Below are 23,543 nucleotides of genomic sequence, written 5' to 3'. Positions count from 1 at the left end.
ATGGATGGTCAGAGGCATGGATGGTCAGAGGCATGGATGGTCAGAGGCATGAATGGTCAGAGGTATGGATGGTCAGAGGCATGGATGGTCAGAGGCATGGATGGTCAAAGGCATGGATGGTCAGAGGCATGCCTTCCAGGTGATTCCAGACTCTGCCCAGTCCATAACAGCACTAACCATCATGACTAGTGTACATGTGATTTGCTACCCATTTAAAAAGACCAAGGTAGTGATTTCTTACAAAAAGAATATATGATCAACATTAAATGCCAGAAGCATCAAGATACAAAAGAAGTGAAAATTCAAAACCAACATGACCAATATCCATCCATATTCATAGCTTAATATAGTTCCTCTAAGTGTGAACCTTCCTACTGACATATTCTTACTCTAAACATAGACAGCATAAAAGATAATTGTAGAGAATAACCTAAAAATCTAAACAACATGAAGACAGACTAAGTCTTGGATAAGGGGAAGTTGGGACAAATATTTATGCTTATTACAGTCATAAATCAAATAGTCTGAACCAAAAGTATCAATAGTTATCACAAATGTTAGTATCAGATTCAATAGATATGAGCTAGAGAGGTAGCTAGTTTAGAAGCAAGATAGTGTGCTTGCTTGGTATTCTTGAGATTCTGGATTCAATGCCCCTATGCAAAATAAAAATCAAAACCTTAGTAGCCATTAAAAGTCCTTATATGAAAAAGCAATATATTCCAAGCCTGACAAGAGAAAAATAGATAAATGACCAGAGAAAAGAATTTGAAAACAAATACCTAGGCATGTTAATTCTTCAGAGTAAAGGTGCAAAGATTTGTATGTGATGTTTAAATATACTATTTATATAGAGGGGGGAGGTTGAATCTTTCAGTTTTAAATAGAAATTAAACCCATGTGTAAAAATCTACTAAAATGTTGTGACTTAGGAAAAGAGAAAAATATTCTAAAATGTTCAGGTTAGGGAAAGAGAAAGTTGAAACTTTGGTTTTTTGTTTTTTTTTTAATGAAAACAGGATTTCTCAAAGTAAGACAAGACACAGAATCCTCAGCTACAAAGACAGATCCCACTTTGTAAATGGGGTTTTTAGCACTGGGTTATCAATCAGTGCTGCAGCACTTCCCTGGCATGTATGTGAGTCTCGGTCCGTTTCCCAAAATAAAAATACCATAACAGTAAAAAATAAAATAAAATTTCTTTTTGTCGTATATAATTATAATAAGAAGGCAAAATATAAATTATTGACATAGAAAGATAAATAGCAACTAAAGTGAAAACATCTACAGAAAAATTGTTTTAGCACATTCCCAGCGAGGAAACGGAAATTAAAACTTCATGACGTAATCACGGCTCATACTTCTCAGAATAGCTCTTATCAGAAAGAAAGCACACAGTGTGTTGAACTCTGATAATAAGAATATAAATAAGGATAAGTCTTACCGAAAACAATGGAAAGTTGCCCCAAAGCTAAAGGTAGAATTGCTTTTATACTTATGCCTAGCAGTTACACAACTGGGTGTTTGTAAAAAGAAAATCAAGTCAACATGTCAAAGAAACATTTGCACCCCTGTGTTTGTTGAGGCATTCCCACACGCACAAATTCAATCTTTTTAAAAGTCTACCAATAGATGAGTAGATAGAGGAAATTTCATTTATGTATCCAATAGAATACTATTCAGCCATAAAGAAGGCAGTCTTGCCGTTTGTAAAGATGAAGATGAGCCTCGACATCTAAAGAAAATAAGCCAAACATAGACACATACGGAATCTAAAAATGTTGACCTCGGAGATAAAGGAAATAGATCTTAAGTGATTATCACCAGGTAAGAAAGAGAGGTGGTGTAGGGAATGCTGGGAAAGAATGCAAACTTTCACTTAGGGAAATCGAGTTCAGGAGACCCATCTCACAGAATAAGGACTGTAGGTATTTACATTAGTCTTGGACCAGGGAGAAGAATCGGCAGCTCACAGCACTAATTGCTCTGCCAGTTCAGATCCAGTATCCATGTTGGGCAGCTCACAGACATCTGTGATTCCAGCTCCAGGGCATCTGATGCCCCCTTCTGTCTTCCATGGAAATCTGTACTGATGTGTACATACCCACACAGAGGCATGACACACCTAGTCCCTCTCCCTCCTCTCCCTCTCCCTCTCCCTCTCCCTCCTCTCCCTCTCCCTCTCCCTCTCCCCCTCCCTCTCCCCCCTGACTCTCCTTCTCTCTCTCACACACACACACATCTGCATAATTAAAATAAATCTTAAATAAAACATCAAGTGACTACTACAAGAAGTTGCTTAATTTGTTATCATGTATTCTTACATATTCAGCAAAGAATAAATAAATACATTCACAAAAAATACTAAGAAACACAACCACAAGACTGAAAACTTTGTGAGACAATGCATGTATTAATTAGCTCTTTTCATCTCATAGTCTACATATATCTTAAGACATTATGGAGGGAAAGGGTCAGATGACAGAAACACAAAACACATGAATTTTTAAGAATAATTATGATAAATGAAACTAAAATGCAATTTAACACGATGTTTCATGTTGTAAATACAAGTTTGTCTGATAGTTTGAATATATAAGCAAATGTATGCAAACATATACAAATCACATCCATAATCAGTAAGAAAAATTCAATTATATGGGAGAAAAAGGGTCTAGGGTTCACATAAGTGACTGACAGTTACAGAATCCAGAAGAACCATATTGTGCAAAGTATCAGCTCCATTGATAAAACAAGAAATATAAAAATGTGTGCTGATAGCACCCATTAGACTATCAAAAAGTTATCGTGAAAAAAGAAAAATTCTAGGGTTTGGTTGGGGTTTTTGTTGTTGTTGTTTGTTTGTTTAGGTAAAGAAAGTGCTAGTGGAAATGTAAGGAAAATTATACTCTCAAACATTCATAGTAGATTTACTATAATATTTTTAGAAAATAAAATGAAAAAAACGTTAAATTTTAAACACACACACACACACTCACACACTTTGAACCAGTAGTTCAACATCTGGGAATTTACCATGAAACTAAACCACAATAGCTAAGAAGTGTCTGGGTATATCTGTAGTGGTAACATTAGTTTTAAAGAGAAAGGAAAAACACAAGACCAAACAAACTGCCTTCTACACATTTATCTTCATGCCCATAGATTAGGGCTGCTCTCAACTAGTTGGAGAGGTTTCTTTGCTGCGGGCGGAGACTCAGAACTGGCTGAAGCGCTGAGAGAATGCATAACTGTGGGTGCTCAGCGCTGATAGGATAGGCTCAGGGAACTTGGATAAAGAGGTGTGTGTAAAAGCCGAAACATGGAGAGGATTGTTGCAAATGTTGTCTTCAGGGCAGGGCTTGTAAGCTCGCAACAGCTGTGGTTGGTTACCTTCACAAGATCAAGCCACTCAACATGCCAGCAAAAGTAGAGGAGGGGCTCCTGAGGCCGCGCCCTTAGCTGAGGAGCTGGTGGCAAATGCTGGCTGCTGGCTGAAGAAAAGGGAGTCCTTTTCCTTTTTTCTCTTGCTTTTTGCTTTTTCAAGACAGGGTCTCCGTGTAACCCTGGCTGTCCTGAAACTCACTCTGTAGACCAGGCTGGCCTCAAGTTCACAGAGATCCTCCTGCCTCTGACTCCCAAGGGCTGGGATGAAAACATGTGCTACCACCGCCCAGCAAGGAGAGTTCCTTCCCTTGAGAGGTGCGCCCACTGATAGGCTGCCCATACGTCACAGGATAATGCCACACCCATGCTCATGCGGGCTGCACTGATCAGACTCCATGGGTTGCCCAAAAATGGAAGAGGACATGTAGGTAGGAGAGAAACCTGTTGAGGGACTCCGGGGAAACTGCCAACAGGACCCGAGAGTAGGTGTGATCAAGATGTATTGTATATATGTATGAAATCACCAGAGAATAAATTTAAAATACAAGAATAAAAAAATGAAACAAAAAAAAAAACAGAAAAAAAGGCGGCAGCATAACAGAAAACATGAATGGCACAGAAACAAAATGTGAAGACTAGACTTCTGTACACTGGAACACAGTGTGACTGGTTAATTTCATGCACTGGTGGCACAGTAAAATAAAGTGGAGATTTTATTTCTAAGTGGGATAGTGAACAACTTTGCTTGAAATTTTTGTAAGCTTTTAATTATGTGCATATGTGTGAGGTGAGTTTACAAAATACAACATAATCTCAGTGTGCACAATATGGCCCTGTGTCTGCGTGTATTCATATTACAGATATGTTATATGTGCGTTTGTGCGCATCGGTGCAGTGCCTATGGAGGCCAGGAGAGGGCGTCAGATCCTCTGGAGCTAAAATCATAGGCAGTTGTGGGCAGCTGTAGGAAGCCAAGCAGGTCCTCTGAAGAGCAGTGCGTGCTCCGAACTCTGAGTGGCACTTGGAATTTTTTTTCTTTAGTGACTCTCTGCAGTATGATAACTTTCTGAAAGTGAAGAGAAAAAAAAAGTCTAGCAATATCCCAGATAATTGCTTCTTTAAAGTTTCCCTTTTGATATTGTACTTTGGCTTTTAAGGATTGCTTTCAAGAAATAAGATAGAGATGTAGAGAGTCGGGCTTGTGAAAATACATAAGCAACCAAACAAATTCTACTGTGAGGTAAGTTTACAAAATACAACATAATCTCAGTGTGCACAATATGGCCCTGTGTCTGCGTGTATTCATATCACAGATATGTTATATAGCTATATGTTTTCTATGTCGCGTGTAAAATTAAAATCATGTTGAATCTTGGATTTTCATTAACTTATTTTATTAACACATTGTCTAACATGAGAGCGTTATTATGTTGGTCAGAATTCACATGTAAATATATACCTATCTATACATAATATGAAGAAAGGGCTAACATAAAATATACTAACGTGTTTGTGATTGTTTGTGGCTGATAAGAATATAGGCAAATTTTATTCTCTTCTGTAAACTGGCTCCGAGTAACCAGTATCCTACAGTCAGAAAAGCACGATGATCATTTCTAAATAGAAGTCTGAGAAAAGGCAATGATTTCATTGGTCAGAGGCGCCACCATCCTCTGATGCTCCTTCAACCTGAGAGAATAGCACATTGCCTCTGTGTCCCTTGTGCTCTGTCTCTCAGGCCGCTGCACACAGGTGGAAGAAGCCCATCGCTCCCCTGGCCACAGCTCTCAGAGGGGCCAGGCATCCATCACTGTGATCTAAAAGCAGCAACACCTTTTCTCATCATTTATCTGATTTCCAGCGCCACAAATTCTTACAGTGTAAGTGAGGGCTCTGCCACATCCCTCGAGGGCTTCCTCCTGGGTCGGACGGTCTCTAGCAGAAGCACTGACAGAGCAACAGTGTGGGAAGGTAAACAAGCCTTTGGAAGGGACCCTGCGTGCTCTTGGGACAACCTGTAAACTCTGGCTCTTATCCCAGCAAATCTACCTGGACATTGTGACGCCAGTGAGGTAAACAGCAGCCCCGCCAAGCCTGCACGGCCCTCCCACTCTTCTCTCCCTCAAAAGGACCTTGCTTTCTTGGTTGATTCAATAAAAGGATTTTTGCCACATTTCTGCACCACCCGGTAAAATTTAGAAGAGAACACCACAAACATAGGTACTGCTTTAAGGTGCAGCAGGCAGCTTCCTGTTGCTGGAGTGATTTGAAGACATCTGTTCTGCATGAATGACATCACACAGAACACATCAGGACACTATTTTGTAGAAACTTGAAATTCTCAAGTAGAAGCAAAAGGTCATTAACACTTTGGTAGACAAGAGCACACTGTGGTTTAAATGGAGATGAAGACAATGACTGGAAGCTGTAGCAAGAAGACAAAAGAGACAGAGCTATACCCAGGCATGCCCTTAACAGAGTCCAACACAGAGCGTCTGACGTTTTCTGGCATCATGGCATTCAAAGTTCCAGATGACTAAGACCTCCATTTGTATACATAGAGCTCCAGACCAGACAGAACATTCTTATTTATGACTACATGTCAAGTCAACAAAGAGGAAAGCCGGTATACTCAACTGTATGGTGCTGTAGCCTAGGCCTGAATAAATTACATTAACTAATGTCAGTCTTTAGTTCAATCAGCCATCATCAAAGTGCCCTTTGGCTCTCTGCTAGTGACAAGTTAACAAAAGAAGCCTCCTGTCCTTGCCACCAGGCAGGGCCCACAGGAACCACACCCGGAATACACTGTCTGCCTTGCAGTTCACTCAGGGACAAGAGTGGAGCCTGGGGGGGCAAAATCACAGCAAGTAGGTACCAATGGGAATAGATGTGTGTCCCAAATGGAGAATTAGGAGTCATAATGGCAGCTTGCTTGTTAGTGGAAAGGGACACCCATATTAATGCCCCAGTCAGTTCTTGCCTCTTTGTGTGTGGTTTCCCAATGCTGTGGATTATCCTTCCCTCTGCGGTACAGCTGAGTCATTGCCATCTTTAATTGCTATGTTTCCAGAACTCGCCCAAATAACCCATGTCAGAGTTCACTAGGAAAGCAAAGCTGAGATATGGCCACGGTTTACTGGTCAAAGGTCCCTTGGCTTCTCAGGTGTGAGACTAAATTCTAGGATACATTTTCACCAACATGAGAGAAGCAGACATGGAATTGAATTTAATGAAAGAAGATTCGGGGAAATAGTCTTTCTGCTGAGTAAAATGGGTAGATAATAGATAATACAAGATAGATAGATAGATAGATAGATAGATAGATAGATAGATAGATAGATAGATAGGTGATGGATAGATAGATGGATAGATAAAGAGAGACAGGGACAAGACTTTTTCCTTTCCTTGTAGTGTTTCTTTTTCTTCCAGCAGACTGAGTACTGTCTGCACTGATAGCCAAAACCCAGATTTACAATGGCCAAGAGCCTGCAGGTTCTTCCCAAGTTCAAGTCTTATCATGTACTTCATTCACAACAAGGTATCTGCAGGAAATTACACAATCTCTCTGAAGCTAGGGTTACTATGCTAGTAAGGGGGTTGGGGGTATCCTGGGAGTATCTGAGAGCTCTGAAAAACAATGGCCAAATGAGCTGCTGTCTGCAAAGCACAGAGCTGTAGTTTGGATAAGAAGTACCCATCCAGGGCTCATGGTTTAAAGGCTTAGTCCCCAGCTGTGGCACTAGATAGAGGTGGCTCTGTTCTCACTAATGGACTAATCTCTTGCTAGAGGCACAGTTTAATGGTTTCTGGGAACTGGTGGGATTAGGAGGTTGAGTCCATTTGGAAGAATTTGGATGCATGCCTTGGAAGGATAAAGTTTGTCCCCAGCACCTTCCTGTATCTCTTCCTCAGCTGCCTTCGGGCCACAAGATGAGCATTTCTGCTCCATCTTACCTTCTTTACTCTCTCTCTCTCTCTCTCTTTCTCTCTCTTTCTCTCTCTCTCTCTCTCTCTCTCTCTCTCTCTCTCTCTCTCTCTCTCTCTGCCTCAACACCGCCATCCCACAACAGGACAGAAGACTGAAATGTTTGAAACCTTGATCCACACTGAAGTTTCCCTTCTTTAAANGCACCTTCCTGTATCTCTTCCTCAGCTGCCTTCGGGCCACAAGATGAGCATTTCTGCTCCATCTTACCTTCTTTACTCTCTCTCTCTCTCTCTCTCTCTCTCTCTCTCTCTCTCTCTCTCTCTCTCTCTCTCTCTCTCTCTGTCCCTCTCTCTCTCTGCCTCAACACCGCCATCCCACAACAGGACAGAAGACTGAAATGTTTGAAACCTTGATCCACACTGAAGTTTCCCTTCTTTAAAATAATTTTCTTTCAGGGTATTTGTCACTGTAATAAAAGCCTGATTCTGGTGTTAACTATTTGACAACTCACATCTAGCAAAGAGAAAAACAGGACTTTAAAGAACTGCCTTGTACCTACAGGAAGCTGGCTTTAAAGGAGTGGGGAGGAAGCAGGCCCGCAGGTGGGCTCCATGCTAACCTATTGACATGCACTTCAAGGGTTATTTTTCAGCCCTTTAGAGTTTCCACTTAAGAATAGAATTTAACATTAGCAGTTAAATGCACGCAAGAGTGGGAGAGAGAAGCTCTGGGTTATTTTTTTAGCCCCAACAAACACCTAAGAGGGATGATTCTGGTGACAGAAGAGAAATGGCAGATGCTCGGGGAGATGAGTTCAATGGTATCCCAAGTCCTGGTGGGGTTTGGTTGGTGGGTGGGTTGGTTGGTTGGTTTTCAGACTTGTATCAAAATCCTAGCAACAGCCCCACTTTCTGGAATTAATCAATTTTGAATCCAGGACTTCAAAAGTAGAAAAAAAGTTAGAAGAAAAATAGGTTTTACAGAGACTGTCACGTGCATAGAAACACACAACTTCAGGGCAGGGAAGATGGCTTTGCGGCTAAAGGCCTTGTCACACAGGACAAGTTCTCATCTCCAGCACGCACAAAGGATGTGTGCAGAGTCTGCAATCCCAGCACTAAGAGGCAGAGGTGGCCTGGCCCCTGGAGCAGTCATTCTAACTATTACAGTGAGATCCATATTCAGTGAGAGACTTCCTCTCAAAAACTAAGATGACCTCCTCATGCATAGGTATGGTACTGACACACATATCCATACAGACATGTTCATAGACTACACACACACACACACACACACACACACACACACACGGGAGAGAGGGAGGGAGGGAGGGAGGGAGAAGAGAAGGGAGGGAGGGAGTAGAGAAGGAAGAGAGGGGAAAGGGAGAGAGAAAGAGAGGAGAGGGAGGGGGAGAGGGACAGAGAGGAGAAAGAGGGGAGAAGACGAGAGGAGGAAAGAGAGAGAGGCAGAAAAGTGGAGGGACATGGGGGGGGGGGAGAAAACTGTACTGGAAACAGTATGGCTGGCAACCTACTTTGCACATTGCACATCCCCATCAAGATGAAGGACACGTTGTTTGCCAAGCCCTCCCCTTTGCCTTTTCTTCATCATGCTGTTCTGGCTATCCAAAAGAGGAATCAAACCAGCTGCCAACATGGAGTTGGCAAATAGCTGCAGGCACTGTCTTCCTGGAAACGCCAACCGGCAGCCATCCCCACAAGGCCACAGAGGTTTCAGGAGGGCAGACTCCCCACTGCTCAGACTCCTTATAGCGGGATTAGAACCCTAACTGTCTAAACTAAACCAGAGGAGCTGGGGGTGTGGGGGAGTGGGTATGTGCCCCTAAACAGCCCGGGGTCGGCCACGTCCTTCGCAAGCAGGGGCTCAGAAGGTCCCTTGTGCCTGAGGACAGTTGATCAGATAGACCTGAAGACTTGCCGGACGAGTCCCACAGCACTTCTGAGGATAGTGACTAAGCTCCAGCTTAGCAAAATTATCTAATATTTTGATTAGTCACTGAGTCAAAGCTTTGCTAGAACCCTTCATTTCCTACACAGTTGGACAGACACGGTCTCAACGGAAGATTTCCTGAAAGTGCTTCCTCGGAACTGCCCAGTTCCGCAAGTAGGAAGTCAGCAAGTTGACCGAAGCTCGCCAGCCTGGCTCTCAGTGGGATCAGGTTTAGTTCACTGGCAGTGCAGATTGGCAGGCAGGCCTGCGTCTACGCCCCGCCCCTCCCTTGCAGTTCAGGCAGGTTCTATAAAAATAAACTTACATACTATTCTGTTGACTCAGATTTCCTGTGCTTTCGAATGCTTTGAAGGTTAACATGATATTTACAAGCCAGAGGACGTTCGATATTTTATATCACATGGCCTGCTACTGGAGAAAACTGCTAAGGAACGCAGCTGTCAGGGCAGACAATGTGGACATTTGTAGTAACAGAGACCTGGCTTTCCAAAAGGGCTGTGAGCTGGTTCAAAACACTCTATGGAGGAAGTGAGAAATGGATTTGGAAGTCAGTAAGACCTTTTCAGTTCTAACTTTTAAGTAAAACATGTTACGACTGCTGTCCACGATACACGTGAAATGACTTTTCGCCTGCTTACATGGCGTACATTCTTTTACAAAGCTTCCACTGTCCCTTTGAATAATTACGTTCAGAGGAGAAGGCTCTTAATTACTGAAAGGCCATTATTAAGTAGCAACCGGAAATACATAAGTCTGCTCCCCATTCTAGGGTTAAACACCAATTCACATGCTGCTCCTTATCAACGCCATTCAATTAGCAGTAGAAGAAAAGGGTCATAACATCGAAGAAGGGAATGTTTTTTGCTTACTAACAGCTATTGCAAAGCTGTGAGAGAGAAAATTACAATTTAAAAGCTTTTAAAAAAACGAGGATAGGGGTCTCTATTTAGGGCAGGCAGTCTGTATTGTAAGCAAGTCTGTGAGTCTCCCTAATAGCAGGTAAAGATGCTTCAGCCAAGCCTGGAGAGGGGCTCTGTGGTAGAGCAACCTCCATCAGGATGCCAGACCCTGGGTTTGATATATATCTGGGAAGGAAAATTGTAGGGGAAGGGGTGGGAAGAAGGGAGAGAACAGAAGGAGGAATGGGAGTGAGGGGAAGAAGAAGGAAGGGGAAGAGAGTGAAAAGGAGAAGAGGAGGAGGGGGAGGAGAAGGGAAAGGGGAAGGGGAATGGCCCTAGGTTCTTTTTTTTTTTTTTAAGTGTAATGTCAAGGTGAAAATGTACAGGTAATCTCCATCTGTCTAAAATGTTGAGATATCTTTAATTTTTTAATTACAAGAAACAGTGGGTCTTTTTTACAAGCTTTTTCTTAAAAGAAAGGAGAACACATGAGATGGGTGGTAGTGGTGGTACATGACTTTAATCAAAGTGCTCAGGAGTCTAAGACAGCCAGATCTCTGTAAGTTCAAGGCCAGTCTGGTCTACAGAGTGAGTTTCTAGAGAACTTGGACTACACAGAGAAATCCTGTCTTGGAAAACCAGAGAGAGAGAAGGGGAGGGGGAAAGGAGGGAGGGAGGGGAAGGGAGATGGGGGGAGGGGGAGGGAGAGAAGTCTACTAGAAAATGAATTCACACTGACAGGTTTACAATGAACAAGGGGTTGATGGATGTAATTTTGAGTTGGGAAACACCTGCTCAAATTAAGTAGTTTGTGGTTTCCGTATCCAACAGAAGAGAAAAACACCACATTGATTCTGCCACTGTGTGTGTGTGTGTGTGTGTGTGTGTGTGTGTGTGTGTGCTAACTAAAGTAAATCAAACCTCATCCTGTAGGCTGATATACTTCGTTCCTGTGTCCTACTAAACTTAAGATGCTACAGACATATGAACTTGATGAATCCCAAGTGATAGAAAGCATCGGCCTTTTAGTGGGGAGCGTGTGTACGCTGGAGGGGAGAAAAATGAAAGAAACCTTTCCCAGGCGTTCCCTCAGATGGTACAGGCTTCCTCCAGCACTTCTGCCCACGCCTGTAAGGAAGAGAGTAAAATCCACTCTCTGTAGATACTCAGAGTTAGACACAATCACAGATGATACTGATGTGGAGAACGTTTGCACGAGCCTGCAACCACCTTGGTAATAAACTTTACTTCTTCTGCCCTAGTGTTTTACACTGGTTCTAAATAACTACACGAAGCAAGCGATTGGCTGCTGCTGTTCAGCAGAGCTGGACTGTGGACATTAACCAAGTTGCCTGGCACTCTTTACCTGACTTCAGTCCACATTTTTTCCCCTCCACAGCCACTCTCTAGTTATGCATTATCAGGTTTGGCAGTCTCTACGAGCTCAGCCCTCCGCTTGGCTTGTTGCTGGGTAGGCTTGACCTAAGAGAGTGCATGAGGAAAGAGCCAGAACTTTCCTTTGATGCCTTAGAACTCAAGATTCCATTATATAATCTACCATAAATCCTGGCAGTCAGGACTGACACCAGCTTCCAAAGTTACCAGAATACGGCACTCCCCACTTGATTCATTGTGGATTCTGACATGTCTTAATTAATACGAACTCAGAGCCTCAGCTTGCCAGCGATAAGAGACTTTTCTGATTTGCCTTCTTCATAGCTTTAAGGGTTTCCTTGATTAATTTTCTTCTCCTGAAATCTAAACCTCACATGCTAAATGTTCTGACTGGCTCAGGTTTGACCTCACAGATGTTTCTTGTGGTCACAGAAAATACCTCTCCTCTGAGAATAGGTTTGATAATTTTTGGGGGGGGGCAATAAATTTTGAACTGAACTAGATGAAGAAGTCAAGTGCAGGCTTTTAGCCACACTTTTTTACTTCTACAACCTGCCTGGTGTGTTCAAGTCTCAAATATAAACGGTGGTAGATGATAGCATTCCCTATGAACAAATTAAGGCCTTGAACCTCCCCCCAAGCCTTCTTCTCTGTAACAATATAAATCTCTCTCCTTGCTCAACACATGAGTGAGGCTTCCCACAAGGAGAAAATTGGCGCATTTAAATGTCCTTTCTCCTCTCAGTGCTGAAGAAGGAGTGAGATGGACCAAGTCCAAACAGTGAGAAGGCAGGAGACTGAGAGCCTGTCTCATCGGAGCACAAATAATTTGTGAACTGTTCTCAGTGATTAATACTCTGCACTTGAACCCTGCTTATGCAACAGAAGTGCTACAGTGAGCTGACTCTTGGTTTCTGGTTTTTGCCTTTCCTAGAAAACATTTTTCTATGAATCTTTTTTTGTTTTGTTTTGATTTGGTTTGGTTTGGTTTGGTTTGGTTTGGTTTGGTTTGGTTTGGTTTGGTTTGGTTGCACATTAGATTTGAAGCAGCCCTTTGCTTGATTGGTGAAGTCTGAAAATGGACTAGAGGGAAGGACACCAAAGCAACATGAGCAATGTCCCTCCAGCAGAGTGATGCCCTGTTACCCTCTCCCTGTCCCTCTCTGCTCAAAACAGGAAAGCCAGGCATCAGCTGCCAAGGGACACTCTCAGCAGCCTTTGAGATTCCTTGTAACCTAAATTAGATTACTGAATGCGCTTAGCATTTTCTCCCAACCTTTGTCTCCAACAGACACCGGCCTTGTTTTCTTACATAGCTGTCACCCTAACCTTTTACCATACCATACTCCTTTAAAGGACGAGAGAGAGAGAGAGAGAGAGAGAGAGAGAGAGAGAGAGAGAGGAAAAACACAATCTCCTTCCACCCCTCCTCTTTAGCTCCCCATCACTGGATTCAGCTCCAAATCATCTGAAGCATTGCAGTAGTGGCAAGAGGTGTCACAGGCTCCCTTGCCTAGGAAAGCCTTCAGTGACATCAGCTATCTTGTACTCCCAGACAGGCACCTACGGCTCTAATTGTACATATGCTAATGTCCTGGCTCACTATTCCAAATGGAGGTGGCTGAAGACAGGAGGCGCAGAAGCGTGATTCGGTACCAGCACTGAGATCATACCCAGTGTGCCATGCCTTCATTCACTTGCTAGGGAATTAGGCCTCCGAAGTCAAAGGACTGCTTAAGTACGCAATGTAAAGTACGCGTTTGAGTACATATTTGACAGGCGTGTATAAATTACAAATAATTGCAGCAGTCTCCATGTCATACAAATAGAAGCATTTTCTTATGAATCTATATTCTATCCAAATAAGATTATTTTTGCCATAAAAATATCCCAGGGAAAAAGCATTTTGCACATATAAAGTGTGCTGCTCAGTCCCTAGTGGTCCCTGAATGGAAACCTTCCGGCATCTGTTCGGCAGTTAGTTGCTAGATCCATCTTTCAATTATAAAGAGAGCAAAATACCCAGCTTGCGTGTGTCTGTCTGTCTGTCTGCTCACTCCTAGAAACTAGTCATAGGACCTTGCATATTCCAAGCAAGCTCTCTACTGCTGAGCCACATCTCTCGCCCTTTCCTAACTGATTCTTTAGAGAAGGGGATTGCCAAATTTCAAAGCTGGTGTTGAACTCATCAGATGACTCCTGTAGACCTTCCGCTAGTGATTCTCCTGCCTCAGCCTCCTAAGTAGCTGGGATTGAAGGCTTGCACCACCAGGCTCACTTTACAGTAATATCTTTTGACTCCCCTCCAACTCCTCTCTCTACCAGCCATTTTTGAGACAAAGTCTTTTCTCCCCCATAAATAATCATAATTCAAAAAGTGGGTCCTTAAAAGATTTGCTAAATTGCTCAATTTAAGTTGTTCACTCTAAATTAGCAATTCACCTCTCCTCATCTAGTCCAATCATCTCCAAATTGATATGCTCACTCTTCAACTAAAAGCCTCAATCTACACAGTATTTCCAAAGAGAAGGCCTCATTTCACTGCAACCTCACACCTTAAAATGACATTTAGCTTCACAGTCCTAATTCTCTGCTGACATGTTCCTGCATACTTCTGACTTATCTTCCTGTCAGACCAACTCCTGATCCCCCAAGGTGATTGTCCCTTTCCTTGGATTAGCGTCTTCTACCCCCAACATCTTCCCAGGACAACATACCCATCCTTCCGGGTCAAGGCTAACTGTCACTTCCTGTCCCAAACTCCGAATGCCAATCAGCAGTAACTTCTCTGTGTGCTTTCATACCATGGTGCTCATCTCTATGAAAGCAGCCATCACTTTCTACTCAATTAGTGTATGTCATAGCTATTCTGCAGCAATGATACAACTTGATGCCAAAATATCCAGTAGCAAGATTTCATAATGGTAAATGGGATTCCCAGCATCTCTCAATGGAAAGGAATGCACGGGTGTTACGTAGCTTTACCCAAGACGCTTTACTAAGTTCCCTTTCTTTGAAAGGTTTTATAATAAAGCAAAGCCTAATGAATGACTGATTATAGCAAATAAAAAATTAGAATTCAAAGGACAGATGCCATCTTACAGAGAGACTTAAAATTCCTTGTGGATTTCTTTATCACAATTATCAAAGAAAAATCTCCAATGAGACTACTTAAGTGAACAGCAGAGGTAGGAAGGGGCTCAGGCATGTAGGCCCCCACTGCAGAAGGACTAGGGTGGCTCCTCTGAAGCAAGTGCGGAGGAGATCCCTTTGGGGAGTTCAGCTGAGAGCCACCTGACAAGCCAATGCTTCAATAAGTACCAAGGAATAAGAAATCATAAAAGAAAGAAAGGGAAAAAAAAACCTGGAATGCCACCACTCCAGAGAAGGACAGTTACCAGGGCTACCAACCACTTAGCAAATTGACTGACCTTGTACAACTTGAGGTTCCCCCAAGGCTTGTCATCTCCTTTCCACCCACCTCATCTCCTTGTGATGAGCAGCAACAAAAAGGTCCTATGATTTTCATGATGACTGTGCCCCCATTCGAGTCCACTCTCAGCAGGGAGACACAACCCAACCCCGAAAGAATTGAGAATTATTGAGTTTAAGTAAAAGGCTAAAGGCAGATTACACTCCTAAAGACTACTCCTGTAGTCCAGACAATGGACTAACAGCTGTGTCACCAACAAGACTCTTGATAATTTTTGCAATGGAAAAGATGGGGCTTCGCCTACATCACACCTCCCACCAGAGGACATCTCCCAAGTCACATTGATACTCCAAGGAAGAGATGATAGACTTCGACCAATATCTCATCTCTACCCCCATCTCACCTGGAAGCTTTATCACATGCCTGGAGGCTGTCTCTATGCACACACTTCCATCTACACACACACACACACACACACACCTTAGAAAGAGTCATAGAATCTGTTAATGCATGCAGTTTTGCTAACCCAAACCCTAACACTAACCTTACCCTAACCCTAACCCTAACCCTAACCCTAACCCTAACCCTAACCCNCCTAACCCTAACCCTAACCCTAACCCTAACCCTAACCCTAACCCTAACCCTAACCCTAACCCTAACCCTAAACCTAACTCTAACCCTAACCCTAACCCTAACCCTAACCCTAACCCTAACCCTAACTCTAACCAGGCTGATCTAGGAAAAGGACCACTGGAACATTGCTATAGAGACAAAATCACCGTTATCATAACCATCCTTAGCAAAAGCTACCTGTGAAGTGCTAACCTTTAGAAAGAGCATCTGGGTATCCAGTGAGATGGCTTAGTGGTAAAGCACTTGCTGGGCAAGCCTGGTGACCTGAGTTCAATTCCCAGAGTCCATGAGAAGATAGCAGAGAAGTGATCCCACAAAATGTCCTCTGAACTCCACATATTCACTGTGGAACACACAATGCCGCTACACACATACATCATGTGTGTGTACATACACACAACACACACACACACAAGCAAACAAATTAACACTTTGTTAGGCCCTTTGCGGGGATTCATAGGTGGTATCTCTTTCTCAGCAAAAAACAGCCAGCCAACTCAGGCAGAGGTGGGTGGACAGGACCACGCCTCCTCTGTGCTTTAGCAGAGCAGAGGCATGGCGGTCCTTCTCTCTTGTCTGTTTTTCTCTACAGCTTCCCTGGACCCATAGAACAAACTGCAGCTCAATCGTGGCCTCATCTCAAGCAGGCATTCTGACCAACTGGACCGAAAATACAGAGACATACTGAGACAGGGCAGAGATGAGCCTTCTTACCCACGGAAGAAGGCACAGAGGGCACTGTAGGCTTAGGAATTTATGTGTCTGAGCATGATGGGGGACAGATGGTTCCAAGTCCTAAACTGAATGGAAGTCAGAGGTCACTGAAGGAAAGGACAGCTGCCTGACTTTGTCATTGCAGCAAATCTAATGCTCTGGGGCCTTTACTGCCTTGAGCAACAGAACTGAACAACTCCCTTCAAGTGTCAAAACAGCACCTCCCACTCATGAACATAACCCTGGCACTCACATTCAATATTTTGCCAATTTTCCTGTATGTTTGTGTCTCATCTCTATGTCAGTGTTACTTCTAATTTCTATGACAAAAATCCACCAATCACTGCAAGACTGGATCCAGCCTCTACAGCTTTATATCCAGACAGGGTCTAGAATGGGCCTTTTTGGAATGTTTATAAAACAAGGGCAAACATTTGCCTTTTTTTTTTTTTTTTTTTTTTTGAGAAACAGGAAAGAATTTTCCTGAATACAGATAGATGCTGACCCCAAGAACTCAGAGGTTCCCACCCTACTGACTTTTTTAAAAAGTTCAAATACTTTTAATTGGTACTCCAACATCTGCCCTCTCTGAATATATTATTTCAAATTCAAAACCAAATACATTTCCCATCAACCTTGTGGACGCGGGTGCTCTGTAAATCTACTAAATTTGGCCCAAGAAGCTAATTTTCAAACATCTGACATTAAGTGGTACTTCAGGTTCCGATTGAACATCATCTTAATAAAACCCAACCCTTATATTAGGGTTAAAAAAAAAAAAACTTAAAATAAATTTTAACTCGCTAGGCTTTTCTGGGCAAGTCAAACAGAACAAATACTGGCGACTTCTTGGTCAAGCATGAGACTTTCCACTACAGGAAACGGGTGGCTTTCCTGTGGCCAAAATGAAAGTATCCTTTTCTGCCTTTTGTAACTACCACGTCACTGGCGAGTGGCACACACTGTGTGGCACCATCCTTAATACACACACCACCCTGCCTTTAAAAAAAAAAAAAATGCAGTCACCCGTGGTTACTTTCAGGTTAGCGAGAACCAAACCCAAGCCCACAGGACTCAGAACTTGCCTACAATTGTGAGGCAACTTCAGGACAAGATGCGTTACTAGATTGCGTAGCTTTTCAGAAAACTCGTTTGCCTTCGGGAAACAAATGATGCAAATGACGGCTTATTCCAGTCGCCTTAGATCCAGCTCACATAAGTCACAGCAGCGAAGATTAAGAAACGTGGTCGCGTTGAGACAAGTACAAAGTGAAGTCGGGGCAGGAACTTTTTTAAACTCGCGCACGTTTCAACCGTACAGAATCCCCCATAGCTCGACCTGGGACCAATAAATTGACGCGATCTGAGGCAGGCAGAGAGAGAGCCTGCCAGTGCTGCACCAAGAACAGATAACTGTGTCTGACTCAGCTGAGTGTAGCTCCCCGGAGTGAATTTCCACGGGACCAAGGTCAGCTTTAACATGATAACGTTTGCCAGAAACTTTATAAAATATCCCTGGAGCAATGAGCGAGAGAAAAATGAACATATTTTCACAGAAGTGAACTCTTGAGACTGCAGCCTGATTGCACACAGTAGCACACTATACCCAAGGGGGGCGCGGGGGGGGGGAACTGTAAAGAAATGGAGAGAAATAGAAGTACCTGCTTGAGAAGAATGTCGCCCAGAGACTGCCTTCTTAAGCTAGACAATGGCAGAGGAGGGGGCATTGGCCTCTCCTGGCATCACAGGGCTGCTGAGCAGGGAGCCTTGTGTTTTCGGTTTGGGTAGAATCCGTTCCGAGGCTGTTATGACCATGAAATTGGGAAATGCAGAGACTCAGAAGCAAAGAGCTAGCACCACCACTTGACTGGGATTGGAAACTCTGCTCCGGATAATAGGGGACGGGGTGGCCTTCCTCTCTCCAGCCAGGTCTGCTTCCAACTTTCTCAGAGTTTGCCTACAGAGAGATGTTTGCAGAGGGACAAGTCTCTGGCTGAAGCTAGCTGAAACTTAAAAAAAAAGAAAAGAAAAAAGAAAAAGAAAAAAAAAAGTGATCCAACCCACTTTCTCTTTCCTTGCAATAAAGCTCGAAGTCTAGACGAACATGTTGACTTGGAAAAAATAAAATAAGGAAGCGTTCTTTCTGCACACGGATTTTTCCTCGCCGAAAACTAGCTAAGAAGGGGCATGAGGGTGTTTCTAATGTGAGCGCTTCTCGGAGTTTCTCTTTCACTCATTGACTCATCCAGTTAAGTCAGCGGCTCAGCAGTTCTTGTCACTGATTAATGGGGTTCCTGATTTTGGAAACCTGAACCAGCTTAGCCTGAGCTGACTCTGAAACCCTTCAGGTATATGAGCCTTCTATAAACTGCTTGACATTTCCTGCCGTGATTTACAAGTCCTGTTTGCTTTGGGGCTTTAATCTTGTGTTTTGTTTTGTTTTGTTGAGACAAGGTCTCACTCTGCATTTCAGACTGGCCTTAAACTCTCAGGATTCCTCCTGCCTCAGTCTTCCAAGTGCTAAAGTTACAGGCGTAAGCCAACATGACTGGCTTTTTAAAAACTTATTTTGTTTGTTATTCTTTCTTTTTTTTTTTAACTCAGAGACAAACACGCTGAAGTAATAATATGAGATAAAAAGTATTTTAAATTTATTTTCCTTTTTGGTACTAGGGATAAACTCAAAACTTTGATGTGCTAACCAAACACATTACCTCTGATCCACAGACCTCTAATTTTTTCAGACCGATTGAAATTTTAATAGCTCATAAAATCTGTTGTCTTTTATGTAACATGTGCTTTAAATGCCGGGTTGTTGTTTTAATGTCTTAGTTTATCTTTTTTTCTTTTTTCCCTATTCTATAAATCTGAGAAAGAACGCTTCTGTGGAAGTAAGAATGGTAACAGGCAAAAGACCAAAAAAGACTCTGGCCACTGTCTCCATCCCTATACATGAACACTAGTGCATGCTGGGTAAGAAAAGCATCTCAGAATTGGCTGAGAGGAGAAAAGATACTAAATGTCTCATGACTGATCTACACATTCTTTATAATAAGTTGTCTTGATTGTCTTCAGTTTTCTATACCCTGGTGAGTTTGGCCCCAAAATAATTCAAATACACAAATGTGTCTGAATTTAACTCCCCCAAACTACATAGGGTAGGATGTATTTTAGTTGTGATCTGAAATGTTTTATTTCAAATTAACGAACATTAAACTTGATAAAACTCATTTATAGAAGGAATAATCACATAGGCCAAGCATGTTAGAGAAGGCCCTAGCTTTATTGTTCTTATTATGATTTCCTGTGAAAGGTAAGTGAGTCAACAAAATGTTTTGAATAGTTCAAACATTTTAAAAGCCAAGTGGTTTTTTTTTCTTCTAAATTAATTGAATCCCTCTGTTATTTGCCAGGATGGATGAATCATGCTTTCAAGTAGCATTAGCTACCTGTTAGAATCAGCGGTGCACAATCCAGAAAAGAAAATTACCTAGAGCAGGAGTGCCCAAAATAGAACACCCATCAGATTCGGAAGCAAGTGGACATTATTTCTTTGTTGTGAAGGGATTGCATATGAGTGTACAGGCACACAGAAGTAAGTGGTATACACCTCTGCCCATGACTGCAGAGCCCAAAGCAAGACACTGCTGTGCATCTCTGTTGTTCTCCACATCACTTCCTTGAGATAGGTATCTCAGTGAACTGGAAGCTGGCTGGGATAGTTGGGCAGTGAGCTCTTGGGATCCACCTATCGCATGCGAGTGCGCAGACACAGGCGTGCGCGTGCACACACACACACAGACAGAGACAGAGAGAGACAGAGACAGAGTCAGAAAGACAAAGACAGAGAAATAGAGAGAGTGTGTAGGTTTGCTGGGATTGCAGGCACACATAGCCATGCCCAGCATGCTAAAGATTCAAACTCAACTCCTCATGCTTACAGAACAAGCAGTCTTATCAACTGAGCCTTCTCCCTGGTCTTCTATGCCCTTTTCTTTTAAAACACACATTTGTAATATAAAAATGTGTATGAGGCTGTGTGTCCTTAAGGGACAGTTGTAATGCCCCCTTGCATTCTAGACCATGCTTTCTTGGGTGAAAAAGAATGAAAACACCAGCCAAAGTCTTCCAGATGAGTGCAGGTGTCTGGCGTGTCAGGACAGGTGCTCAAAGCACTTTCTACAACACTCAGAGCCAGATGCTACTGACTGGCAAGGAGACCGTGAGATGCTGAGATTGCGAACACACTCTGGCTAGAGCCAGTATTCAAATTCAGGGGTCCAAGTCAAGCCTCCATGACAGAGACTTCTGCTACAATCTCTGAGAATCCACAGAACTGCACCCAACATGGAAGTGTGTGCTGTACTAGGAGTTGTTCTGCAGTTTAGCTTCTTCATGACTTCACTACAGATTAATATATATGTAGATGTGTGTATATATGCATATTTATACATATATAGATGTATATTAGATATAGATATAGACATAGATATAGATCTGCCAAGAACAAAACATTGTTTTAAAATATTCTGTGCTTTTCGTGGGGCAAAAACTCTCCTTTGAGGAAAAAAATTGCCTAATTAGACTGTATTCAACAGTATTAGATTGACTGGATAATGAGCAGCAAAGAAGAAAAGGCCGGGCGTGGTGGTGCACGCCTTTAATCCCAGCACTTGGGAGGCAGAGACAGGTGGATTTCTGAGTTCGAGGCCAGCCTGATCTACAAAGTGAGTTCCAGGACAGCCAGGGCTACACAGAGAAATCATGTCTCAAAAAAACAACAACAACAAAAACAAAACAAAACAAAACAAAAAAACATCTAATCTACCATTGAGAGCATGTCATCTGCTATGTCCTTATCAATAATGAGAGAGAACCAGCATACGCATCCTCTCTTCATGTCGTGCACTTTATTAGAAATACCAAAGGATGAAATTCTAGAAATTTTTCTAGGTTACAACCTTGTTTTTTGTTTTTGTCTTTTGGTTTGGGGGGAGGGTTTTTTTTTTTTGATACATTCTTTTATTTCTAAAGTAACCATTAACAGCCCAGTTTCCACAGCAAAGGAAAGCAGAAAATTGATGTAGTCTGTCTGGGTTGTTCAAGTAAAATCTTGCTGTGATATGGATGATTCAAGCTAAAATTTTTTTTTTAATTTGGAGTTTGTGTTTTTTTCCAAAACCCCAGATAATAGCAGATCTTGGGACTCAAATAAATAGGTAATTGCCCCAATTCTCCATTTGTCCGTATTAAGCAAGATGCTTTCACTGAGCACTGTGCAAAGGCTCTTTCTATTCCATCACACTGGGAAAATGTAGCCGTGAATTTCTGGTCCTCCTCATGTAGAGAAACTCAAATGGAGATCTCCTACCTGAAGATAGCAAAGAGGCCCTGACCACTCACCCAGCCATTTCGGTAAAGAAATTGTCCTGTCCGTGGTTGCTGTTGCCTGGTGTCATCCCATCTCCTGCCTCTAATTGCTAATTGAGTAACTACTTGGCACCTGCCCAGCCAGTGATCTTGCACTGGATCTAAGACATCAGAACTGATCCTGAGTACTGTAGAAGTATTCCCTGCAAGCTCATGTATGGCACCGTTTAGGGAGACTGTAAACCTCTTAAGGGTAGGATATGGTTACGGAATTCAGGCAGCTGGAATACAGGCCTGTAGGTTATAGCTGAGTCCCAATTCTGGCCTGGGTTCTGCTTCTCAAACTCCAGTGTGTGAGGAATTGTAGCCTGTTGGTCCTGTGGCCGTTAACTCCACCAAACCTTGTCCTCTTGATGGACTTGACCCATTCAAACCATAAGCCAACATAAGTCTTTTCTATCTTAAATTTTTACTTCGTGAATTCTGTCACAGCAACAAGAAAATTAATGAATATAATAGCTAACTACAGGGGGGTTTGCAGGGATATGAATTTTTAAATTTTGACAGGGTAGTGGGCCTCAACAAGGCCATATTTGGGTAGTACAGTAGAAGACACAGGAAGCAAAGACCCTTAATTAAGTGAAGTTATCCATAGACAGAGAAAAATCAGCTAGCATAGATTAGCAGGCATGGGGCCCTGGACCCACAACTTCCTCACTCCATTTGCCACACTCATAGATCTCAAGTTCTGCAGTAACTTATCATCAGGAGGCTGGGAACATTTTCTCCCGGATCTTGCATGCTGGTCATAGGAGGCACAAAACCCATCAGTTCTTGTTGCAGTGTACAGGGATGGGATGGGGTTGTCAAAATCACGATGGTATGGCCAACATCCAAGGAGGCTGTCTCCACCATCAAGAGCAAAGGGAAGCCTTGCTATTACTTATGACAGGAGTTAAGAATCAGGTGGAAAATGGACTGAAGTATCTGCTCTGGTAGAAGTGTCCTCCCCACCCCAGCTTAGCAACAGGAGAGTCCCACCCATGTTAATGATTTTGATTGGCATCCATGTAGACACCATTGGCCCAACAGCACTAGTGAATTCTGAGAGAATAAAATTCTCTAGATAGGTTCTTGGGAGATGATTCCACTGGCAAAGTACTTGCTACAGAAGTGTGAGGACCCAAGTTCGCATCCTTAGCACCCATGTAAAACATTAAGCATGACAGCATGTGCCTGTAATTCCAGCTGGGGGAGGACATCACAGGTAGATCACTCCAGCTCACTGGCCAGCAGAGCTGAATCAGGTTCAGTGAGTCCCTATGGTGGTCTGAAGGAGACTGGCCCACATAAACTCATACATTGAATGTTCCTAGTTCCTAGCTGGTAGAACTGTTTGAGAAGGATTAGGAGGTGTGGCCTTGTTGGAGGAGATGTGTCACTGGTGGTGGCTTTGAGAATTCTTGGAAAATCCATGACAGACCCAATTTCTAGCTCTCTGCCTCATGCCTTTGGACCAGATGTAAGCTCTCAGCTACTGCTCCAGTACCATGCCTGCCTGCCTGCTGCCATGTTCCCTGACACGATGGCCGTGGCCACCTTCTAAGACTGTGAGTGAGGCCCCAATTAAATGCTTTTTTTTAACTTTTTTTAAGATTTATTTATTATTACACATAAGTACACTGTAGCTGACTTCGTATGCACCAGAAGAGGGTATTAGATCTCATTACAGATGGTTGTGAGCCACCATGTGGTTGCTGGGATTTGAACTCAGTACCTTCAGAAGAGCAGTCAGTGCTCTTACCCGCTG

General features: G+C 42.8%; 1 protein-coding gene across 5 annotated transcripts in view; it reads right to left on the bottom strand.

Annotated features, from left to right (window-relative positions):
- Positions 1-18,538, bottom strand: part of Esr1 (estrogen receptor 1) — a 366,602-nt gene extending 348,064 nt beyond the window's left edge. For 4 of the 5 annotated variants that reach the window (XM_029482533.1, XM_021173934.2, XM_029482535.1 and 1 more), the window contains exon 1: positions 18,025-18,536. The gene's annotated coding sequence lies outside the window, so the exon portion shown is untranslated. Of the gene's footprint in view, positions 1-18,024 lie in introns of all 5 variants that reach the window. The other variant, XM_021173937.2, reaches the window with a different exon arrangement.
- Between the last annotated feature and the right edge of the window lie 5,005 nt (positions 18,539-23,543).

The sequence above is a fragment of the Mus caroli genome, chromosome 10 (genome assembly GCF_900094665.2).
Source record: "Mus caroli chromosome 10, CAROLI_EIJ_v1.1, whole genome shotgun sequence".
Classification (NCBI taxonomy): Eukaryota; Metazoa; Chordata; class Mammalia; order Rodentia; family Muridae; genus Mus; species Mus caroli.
This window is presented reverse-complemented; position numbering and strand designations above follow the sequence as displayed.